The sequence below is a fragment of the Oxyura jamaicensis genome, chromosome 20, assembly GCF_011077185.1.
Source record: "Oxyura jamaicensis isolate SHBP4307 breed ruddy duck chromosome 20, BPBGC_Ojam_1.0, whole genome shotgun sequence".
In the NCBI taxonomy this organism is placed as follows: domain Eukaryota; kingdom Metazoa; phylum Chordata; class Aves; order Anseriformes; family Anatidae; genus Oxyura; species Oxyura jamaicensis.
Genome location: NC_048912.1, coordinates 12,834,157 through 12,844,606, shown reverse-complemented (window position 1 = coordinate 12,844,606; position 10,450 = coordinate 12,834,157). Strand labels below are relative to the sequence as shown.

General features: G+C 48.8%; 1 long non-coding RNA gene across 2 annotated transcripts in view; it reads right to left on the bottom strand.

Annotated features, from left to right (window-relative positions):
• LOC118176540 overlaps window positions 1-10,450 on the bottom strand; it is a 38,315-nt gene that overhangs the window by 574 nt on the left and 27,291 nt on the right. The window contains exon 4 of one of the 2 annotated variants that reach the window (XR_004755463.1): window positions 1,093-1,213. This is a non-coding gene — a long non-coding RNA (uncharacterized LOC118176540). Of the gene's footprint in view, window positions 1-1,092; window positions 1,214-5,433; window positions 6,577-10,450 lie in introns of those variants that run through there. The other variant, XR_004755464.1, reaches the window with a different exon arrangement.

Sequence of the window (10,450 nt, the reverse complement as noted above, 5' to 3'; positions counted from 1 at the left end):
AAAGAAAGAAAGAAAGAAAGAAAGAAAGAAAGAAAGAAAGAAAGAAAAGAAAGAAAGAAAGAAAGAAAGAAAGAAAGAAAGAAAGAAAGAAAGAAAGGGAAAGAAAGGGAAAGAAAGAAATAAAGAAATAAAAAGAAAAGCAAGCAAGCAAGCAAGCAAGCAAAAAAGAATCTTTTTTCTGCAAGAAAACTTGCAGGTTCTAAACTGTATACAGCCACGGGCTGGAACAGAGACTTCTGGAGATTGTGAAAGGTCTCCCGTCTGTAAGGTTTTATTTACAGCTGATGCATGTTAATGCTTTATGGGCAGAGAACTGCTGTTTCAGAGCAGTTAAAGCCCGGCAGCTCTCCAGATCTGACCCTTGCTGGGCTCAGTGACTGGGATGTGCCTGTCCCCCCTCCTCAGGATAGCCCCCTACATCTTTAATCCAGTGAAGTGTTTAGGGGAAAATCTGCAAGTAGAGAACTACAAGAGAAGGAAGCATAATGCCTGTAAAATAAACAAGCTACAAAGTGCCTCCAGGTTGCTCTAAATTATACATCTGTCCTGTTGGGAAATGTTCAAGGTTGTTTTCTGTGAACGGCTCTCCTCCTGGGTGCTCGTCTCCATTTTTGGGGATGCCTCTGCTCTGCTTTTGTGGCTACTTCCTCCCCATTCACTGCCTTTTCAACAATTTCTCTGCTATGTTTTAAAATTCAGAACATGACGAGTGAAGTTTCCCCTTGGCTGAGCGGTCAGATGATGGGAAAGGGATAAATGGTCTCCGGTACCTGCTCGGTACTGGATGCATTGCGAGCATCAATCACCACCAGCCCCTCGCAGAGGTTCCCCCTGTTGAAGCACAGGACAGACAGCGTGGTGTCTGCAGGTCCTGATGTCCACAGCCCTGGTCTCTGGCTCATGCAGAGCTGGGATCATCGCTGGGGTAAGCCAGGGCTTGTTGCCTCTTGCCAAAAGCACAGGAACTCTTCTGGGAAAACGCCTGAGCTGCTCGTCTCCTTAATGCAATTGGCTCGGTTATGAGTTTCGTTTCCAAAGGGTAGCTTCTATTCTTTTTATTAAAACCTCTAAATTTCATTAGTTTGCACTCACCAAAATAAAGCTGGCATTGCTAGTGAGCTCTCCTGTGTGGGTGTCATCGATCTGGAGCTGCCCCATGTCTCGCCTGGCAGGGTGACAGCCACCTCCTTGGCTCTGCTGCGGGCTGCAGCTCCTGCAAGCCGAGGAGCACATCCATGGGCTTCTGCCACGAGGAACTTCAGATCCAAGGTGTTTTTTTGGGGGGGGAGGTAAGGAAGTCAATTGTAAGTTTAATTCCTGCATCTTAGTCATTTATGGGCCATGGGTCATTAAGCACACATTAGTGCTGCTAGGCGGTTTGCACAGGGCTGTGCTGGTAGCACAGAGCCTCGCTGCTTGCTCCAGCACATCCCAGGCATTTTGCAGACCCACGGGCTGCTCACACCAGGCACAGCCCAGAGATGCTGCAGTCCTGAGCAGAAGCATAACAGATAACATATAAGCATCCTGGGAATGGTGACTTCTGCCATATTTTACATTAAAACACCTCGTTGTCTTATAAAGGACCCCGGCTCACTTTCTTATCCTCTCCCCACACTCCTGCTCATTTTTAACCCCTGCAGCCAGGCGAAGGTTGAACTCCTTCAAGCTCCAGAAGTGTGCTCAAGGACTGCTTAAAAGAACACAGACAGCTGGTTGTTGCCAGCATATAAAGCGAGGTTTCTTTTAACGGAAAAGCGCCGTGTGTCTCGCGGCATGAAGGATGCGCGTGTCAAAGGCCTGCCCCGTGCTCGGCCCAGCCATGTGGGGAAGTTCCCCCCAAAACACCCACGGTGTCAGTCTGTCCACGGGCTTGACAAACAGCCCGAGGAGGCAGGCTCCTTTAACAGGCTTCAGGGTTTTATTTATAGCCCCTTCGAATAAGTGCAGCTGATACTTAAGATCGGCAGATTTAATGACAGCAAGCTGGCAAAAGGCCAGCTCTGCAAATAGGGCTGCTAAAAGTCTTCTCCGCCATAAAATTTGTTTAATGCAAGAAATCATGCTGTGCAGGTTTTTGCCTGGCATTTTTATAATTAGCGGGAGAAATCTCCATTCCGTTCCTAAGAGCAGCCAGCGCTTTATGGGATAGGGCTGTCTCTCGGTGCTGGTTTGGAGATTTATCTTTGCATTTGGAGGGACTCTGGTGCTCAGCAGCCGGGTGAAGGGGAGCTTTCCCACTCCTCACCACCTTGCACGTCCCCAGGGGCTCCCAGTACATGCCCACCCCCAGGACTCTTTTTTTTCCAGGACCCTCCAGGCTGTGCAGTGACCAAAACCCCATCAAACTAAACGGCAAGGCAGTTTCTGGGTTGAGCAGAGATCTGGGAGCTTTGTGATCTACATACATTCAAAACACACTGACACCACCACATTTTGCTGACGTTTGATAACTTTGTAATACTTTTCTCTGAAGGGGTTGCAGGTGAGCATCTGCCATGGGGCAGCAGAAGAAGGGAGATGTCTCCTTTTCAGCCCAGCCCACAGCCCTTTCTGGCTCACAAAAGGCTTTTTTTTTTTTTTTTTTTTTTTTTTTTTTTGTGTCAAACAGGTTTGCCTTTTCTAAGGGAGCCGTACCTTAAAATATTACATATTATTTGGGATAATAAAAGGGAAACAAAATGCTAGAAATAATCAAAGGTTTGGAAAGCCCACTGGGTTGTGCATTTAGATGTGCAGGTGCATTCAGGAGCCCTCTGATACAGACACAGTACAAAGCCAGCAGGTCGCCCACTTCTCTTCGCTGTGGTCAGCCATCCAGCCTCCTCTGTTAGCAGGAGAGCTGGGAATTAGGTCGCTGGTTGCTTCATTCCCTGAAGGGCCCCCTCGGGACCTGTCCCCTGCCTGCACAGCTCCTGCTCTGCCATCAGCAGAACATCTGCTTCTCTGGGGAATCTGGAGGAGGTGGGATTAACCTCAGCGTCTTGGTCAGAATACTTTTTCACTGTGCTCTTATGTCCTCTGGACCTCCTGCCATATCTATGCACAGATTGTGGTCCAGCTCCCTCTCATTACAGAGTTTAGCCATGGGCGAGCCCTGGCCAGCTCCGTGATGTAGGTTGCCCATTGCTGTTACGGGCACGGTGCTCGCCTGGCTGTGAGCTGGGCTGATATTTAGGGACATGCTCTGGATCCTAAATAAAACACTGCATCTTCCTCTGAAGGTGCGGGAGGTGATGAGTGTCCTTTCTGTGGGATGGGGTTTAAAGCTGCGGCACTTCAGGCGTGCTCTCAATGTTCAAAGCCTCAGCACCTTGCCGAACTGGGACCTAATTTCACAGCGGGTATTAAAATGAAAATTTTAGAATTAAAAAACACAAAGGAAAGAAAATAATCAGGTGGATTGTGCCCTTACAAGACACCACATCCCTATTTCCTGGTAATAGCCAAAGATGTTCAGTTTCCTTTTTCCTTGCCTCTCTTCTTCCTCTCATTTATTTTTCTCTTCGATATATACAAAAGAAAAAAAAATAATTAAAAAAAAAAAAAGATATTTAATCCAGAATAGAAGAGAAGTTTTCTTTTCCAGTGCATTGTTTGCTGAGGAATGGGGGAAAAGCTGGAGAACCTGAACTATTGTCAGGAATGCCACTCAAATTACAATAGAATTGTCTGAAAAAAATCTGGCAGCTAATTCTGATTGCAACGCACATTTCTGTGCCTGTGACAAACGATTTCTAAAGTTAGACTCAAGGACACCAAGCTTCCAAGAGGTCACTCATCCACAGTGTTTGTTTTACTCGCCATACCAAAAGAAAATTTTAAAAAGTTAAATTGTTGGATGGGGGTGGGCGGGGAATGGGGGAGCATGGATGATCGGAAAAAGATTGAAGTGTTTGGTTTTAAAAGGACTGATGCTCCGAGCCATAAAGTATGAAATACAAGAGGGAAAGCAGATTTGGGGCTAACCTACAATATCACATTAGGCTTTAAAGCCGTTCCAACAGACTAAGCATTTGAGAAGGAATCGGAGCTGTTTGTGATAAGTTGCTCCTCTTATCGGCAAACTGTCATCTGTCTTGAGCGAGAACATTTTGTCCACCCTACCAAAACAAGTCAGAAAAATTGGATAAAAACAAAAATATAAATCAGAATGGGAGCTGGGAGCCGAGCTGAAATGATGGCAATTTCCTGGCAAGGCTCGCTGTACGGCTAAATGTCAGACGTGACAGCAAGAATTATCCTCGCGACGCCGGGTCAGGAATAATGTGCGAGCATGCAGTGGCCACAGCCCGGCCACCGCGGGACTGCGTGGCCACCCCGGGCACAAAGTCACCGCCAGCTCTGTCCCACCGCTGCCCTGCCAAAACCTTTGCTCTTCCAGACCACCGACAGCACGCAGGCTGCTTGCATCCTGCCAGGAGCTCAGCTCGGTGGCCACGGTAGCACGACCCTGCCATTGATTTCTGAATCGGAGCTTTCTGCTCGCAGCCTGCGGCAGAAGCCAGCGGTGCCTGCAGCTTGCAGAGGGTTTCCAGGTAATCTTTGCTGGGAGAGCAGTTCGAGCTAAGTGCTGCCGGAGCCGCCCTGCCCCACGCCTGGCTCCCTGCAGACACTTTTCCGTGGGATAAGTGGCTGGTAGATAATCAGGAATTAAGTGCCTGCTGGCCTGTTTCGAAATCTAATCATTTCGGTGCGTTCCCAAAGCACCCCCGGAGCTGCCGCCGCAGATGGAGGATCGAGGGGTGGGCGTGCTGGGAAAGATTCAGTGGGCAGCTGCAGCCCAGCTGCTGGGCTGCTCCCCTTGGTGTCTCCCTCAGCATCCCCCCCAGGGGACGGGAAGGCAGCGGGGTACAGCTGCTGCTCCCCAGGGCTGCCTGTGCAGAGCCCTGCTGCCCACCCTCCCGTCTGGGGGCAAGGCACCTTGCTGCACCTGTGGTTATTTGTTCTGCACGGCCTCAGGGTGTGCAAAGCATTTAGGAACACAGCAGAGGGAGGTGCAGCGATCTTGCTGTGGGTGCAGTGGGGGTCCCAAGCCTGCCAGCCCTGCCCCATGCTGCACCTGAAGTGCCCGAGTGCTTTTCTCCTTCACACCGGCACGCTGAGCGCCGTGTTCCCGTCCAGCAGCCAGTCTGGCATCACCGGAGGCAGGACCTGAATCAGACGCTAAGAAATCAGCTTTCAGCTGTGCTCCCGTCGGCACTTAGAGCCCGAGACACCCAACTGCAGTTTGGAGACAGAGGTACAGCGAGGGGAGGTGTGGGGACATTGTTCTGCACAATCACCTAATGGGAAAGGACAGACCTTGAGCAGAAGTGAGGGGTAAAGACGTGGCAATGTCCAAGGCGTGCATAGCCCGGTGCTGCAGCAGCACCTACAAAAGGATGCCAAGAAAGAATTGCAGCCCCTGGTAAAGGAGCAGCTGAAAACTTATTTTTTTTAGTTATTAATTTTGCATCGGTTTGGTGTGCATGGCACCAAGACAGGAGAGATGCACCCTCATTTTGCAGGAGGCTTATGACTAAAAGTGCTTGTGCAAATCCAGATGAACAAGCAATATGCAAGGCTTTACTTCAACCCAGCCGGGAGCAAACTGTCCTAGCACACGAGGGCTGGCTTGCCAGGTGCTGAGAGCCCTGGTACATGCGTACAGCAAGTGCCCTTCTCAGAAAGACCAAGCAGTGTGTAAGAGGGAGACTTGGATAACGGACAACAATTCGTTCCCTTTTGCAAATATCCCAAGAGCAAGAATATCAAAGCTGCCCTTCATGCAGAAGCTGGCGAGAAGCTGCTGCAGGCTCTTCTCTTAAGAGTGTCATTTTATGCACATTTTGTTGCAACAGCAGGTGTGACCCAGGAGAGGATTAATCCAGCCTGTGCTGTGCACCTAGCACACACCATATTTGCAGCAGTGTGGGTGCATAGATATAAATGTCTATCAAATACACAGGTATTTATTTATCTGTGGCATGTGGGCTGGGGAGCAGACAGGCTCTCCTCTCACCACGGTGGGGTGTGGGATGCCACACAAATTCTCTCCATTTTTTCTCGGGAAATCTTGGCAAGCTGGGGGAGCCTGCAGTCTGTCAGTGCCAAGTCACTCCACTGGACGTCCCTGCAGCATCTCGGGGAGCCCTGTGGCACCTGGGGATGGGGCAAGGACACCTTTCAGCCCTGTTTAGAAGCATTTTATTGGCTTTTTATTGTTATTGTTATTTTATTTTATTTTATTTTTAATGTTGCAAAGTTCTAACATCATCACTGGTAGGAAAGAGCTGGAACACGAGACAGGTCCTGGCCAGCCCCTCTCTGCCATCGGATGCACAGCACAACTGGACTTCTGCTTTAGTTGCATTTGGTCGTGCTGTTTGTTTGTTTGCGAGGATTATCGTGTCCTCTGTATTCTGCCACTGACAATAAATCCAGAGCAACCAGGGCCCGAATTTTTAAAGAGGTTTCCCGAAGGGAATGTCAATTACCTTCCCCTTCCAGCACCACGGACCTCCTCTGGCACTTACAAATCCCAGTTTTATTTTGAGAAATGCAGCCACTTGCTCCAATTATTCAGCCTTCACTCTGAGGTGAGCAAAAAAAAAAAAAAAAAAAAAAAAAAAAAAAGAATATTTAACAGGTAAACCTCAAAAGGTTGAAAGCACAGCCCTTCACAGACAATGTGTACACACAGCCTTTTGATGAAAGGGAGGGACTATGTTGTAGACCAACCCTGGAGGTCTCAGTTTGTGTGAAATCCCCACCTGAGGCACTTGGGATTGCTTTTGGTTGCTGAGGATTTCACTGAAGAAAATAGTGCCATGACCTGGATCAATTACTGCTTCCAGGCTATTGAGAGCCACGCCAGGGCTGGTGGATGTGGTATCTTCAGCTTTGGAAGGGGAAACTCAGGAGCCTTTGGGTCCAGGGCAGGGAGAAGAGATCCTTCCCCTGTTCTGCCTTCGCTTCAGGGCCCAGGGGTCCTCTTGGTGCTGGGACAGAAACACAGGGAATTGCCTGGGGAAGGAGCTACCTTTGGGTGATGTGTTCCCACCTCAGCACCCGTCCTCCACGAGCTCCGTCTCACTGCATCCCCACACTTCCCCAGCTCTCTTCATGGCTGCCACGCTCCCTCCACATTTAGATGCCGGTCCTTCCTTGCTCATTTCTATTCTCCACCCATCCTCTTAGCTCAGCCTGGTCTCGAGTGCGGATGTCTTGTCAAGGTGCCAGGACACCCCAGCAGGAGTGCAGGTAGGTAAAGCGGTGCCAGGAGTGCCTGCCGTGAGCATCTCCACATGTCTTGTGTCTGGGGATCAGCCCCAGGGCTTTGATCTGCCGAGGACACTCCCTGGGCTTCTCAGAACCTCAGAGCTGGGCTCTCTGGGAACCAGCAGCTTTAAGTCTCTTAAAACCCACTGTCCTCTTTCCTACAATCCCCTCTTTGTGCCTCCTCTCAGACCCCTCTGTGCCTGCAGGTAGCGGGAAGCTCAACCCCTGCCTGCAATTTCTCATATCAGTGCCACGCTCCCAGACAGCCTGAACATGAGCCACATGGGATTTCCATCTGAATCACCCCCCAAAAGGAGACCAAAATCCAAAGTTCGTCACTCAAATCACCCCCAGAACACCGGCTGTGGTACCAGCTCAAGAAGATACAAAATCTCTTGTAGAAACACCTCTGCCAAGAGCAAGCCCCACTGCTCACAGAGAGTTTGAGGCTTTCCTGGTCCGAGGGTGAGAGAACAAAGTGCTGTTATAGTGTGACAGAAAATCTGGATTCTGTGATTTGTGTTTTTTTGTAAGGAAAATGTCCCTGCTTGTCTCAGACCGGCTCATTCTGAACCCTCAGAAGTTCGGTGTCATTGCTCTGCAGTGCACAGGCGTATCTAGCCGGCAACCCAGCTAGCTGCAGAGACACGAGGAGGATAATTTGATTCCATCTTTGGAAATGTCAGACTTTATGGGTGAATAAAACACATTCCGTTTTCTTCTGTTTATCAATATTGGGTGAAAACAGACTAGAAATTGCTCATAAATGGGTAGCTTCACGAGAGAGGAGATCTCTTTGTTATCCCTTGCATATTCCCAGCACTGGTCCTACTGTGGCAGCCACAGCCCACCTCTGTGTAGTGTTCGAGAAGTGGGCAAAGTGGAAAAGAAAGTCACGAACAGCAGAAAGAGTGACCTCTGGTACTCCTTTCAGCTGATAATCCTGGCCACACAAAATGTTCGGCACCTGGTGCTGCTGAATATTGGCCTGTCCATAAGACGGTCTCAAAGCCATCGTATATTTGGGGTTTTGATGGGAAATACGAAGGGCCTTGTGAGGATGCGCTCCCCCGAGCTCCCAGCCAAAGGGAAATCAGAGCCCTGGGACTGGATACACCGAATCCCCTGGGGCAGGTCCAGCCAAACGCTGGGCATCCCTCTGCTTGATCTGGTCTGGCTCTGGGTGTGCAGGAGGGATGCAGTGCCCGACAGCACAATAACGATTAAGGGAGAGATTTCAGGAGGGAGAACAGAACAGCAGTGAATGAACTTTCCAGATAAATTATAGCTAAAGAGGAATGAAACATTATAGTTTCAATTACTGCTGTGCCCAGCCACGCAGGTAGTAATTCAAACAAGAAACAATTGGTGGATTGTCACCTTCAAATCAGACACATACCATTTAATTCCATTTACTGAGGGTTCACTGACTGTATTTTGAATCAAATACAGCCATTAATGTGCAAAGATCTGAAAAATGCATCTGTCCCTTTTACAAATGTGACAGCGAGACACTAATTCCTGTAAAACCCTTTTTCTTCAGGTTGGGCTGCTCCTATTGCCTTTAGTTATGCAGATATTAGTTATTAAGAGTTTTAGTATGTCAAGCTACTTTTTTTGTGAAATGGCTTGGGCTTTTTTGTTCGGGGCACACGGAAAGCACAGCTAAATCCGTTCTTATATTCCCTCATCCAAACTTAGTAAATCAATTCAAATGCAGAACAAGCTACTTTCATTAAAACAATTAAATCCTTCCTATTATTGCTATATCTGACTATTACGGCGCAAATATAAATCATCAGTTACTGGAGCTAAAAGCTTTCAGATAGAATTGCTTGAATGTCTGCCCCTCACAATGGGCAGGGAGGAAGGATGACATGCACCAGGCTTCTTCACGGGTGATGCTGCTGCCTAAATAAAAAAAAAAATCAGGTCCATAAAGTGAATATTGTGCTGATCTCTTTTGCTCCAGCAGGATAGCAGCGCATCCCTATGGCCAGAGCAAAGGGGAGGAAAGGTAAGTGGTGTAAGCAGTGCTGGCACCTTCCCCAGGCAATGCCTCCTCCCCTGCACGGCCGTCATGGGGTGCTGGTGGTCCTGGTTGGGCTTTGCATCGTTTGAACCAGGCAATGGCACTGCACAAAGCTCACCTTTTCCCTTCCTCCTCCATGCCATGGGTGCAAATGTCCTGTTCAACACGGGGTGGGGGAATGATTTGGAAGAGACACAAAGGTTCTGGGGAAGCCAAGTGCTTTTGTTTTCCACTTTAAACTAAACCCCGTGTCTGCACCGTCACGTGCTCCCCGTGGGGTCCCAAAGTGTGCTGCAGAATAAAAATGGAATTTTCCATGAAACTGCACTTGCCCTTCTGATCTGGTTGGGATTGTATCAAAGGCTGTTTAAATATAATTTCCCTGGTTATTCTGTTGGTCAGCCGAATGGGATATGAAATGCAGAGGCTTTTCTCCTGCTCTTGGTATCATTCCAGGTCACACCTTGCTACAGATGCTCCCTGTAGGCTCCAGGACACTTCCAGGCAGCAGAATATCAAAGGGATGGACAGGCCAGTTCATCCTACACATTTTAAATTGCTTTGAAAGAGCCAGAAACCCTTTTGTAAAGAGAATCTGAGGCAGGGACAGAAATCAGTGCTCAGCATGTGGCTTAGGCAAACAGAGTGGTCATTAGCGACTATTGTCATTGTCACACCGGCACAGACTGTTAATTCAGCCCAGAAGTCATTAAAAACAAGCCTCAGCGGAGAGAGGGTTTTGTGTAAATGCTAGATGACTTGGCAGAAAATGAAGAAGACCCCTGATATCCTACACTGCTCTGGTTGTAAATTCAGAATGAAAACTCCCGGGAATTTTGCTGGGGAAAGGATTAGGCACTCATTAATTTATTCTGTGGAAAACTGTTTAAACCCAGCCCTGCTTTTCCTCACCCCCATAACCAAGCTGAGCTCAGAACCCTTTTGAGAATTTTGGATGATGTTGCCTCTTTCAGGAAGCTTTCACCCTGGTTTTTCTCCTGGGTCCAGTTGTGAGGGCGCTCTTGCTGTCCCCAGGTGCTTTTGCCAATGTCTGCCATCAGCTCGGGGGCCATCCAGCCCCAAGCAGCCCCCACAGAAGGGGTGCGAGGACAAAGAGCACCCAGTCCCCTCCAGCCTGACCCCCAGCAGCTTTGC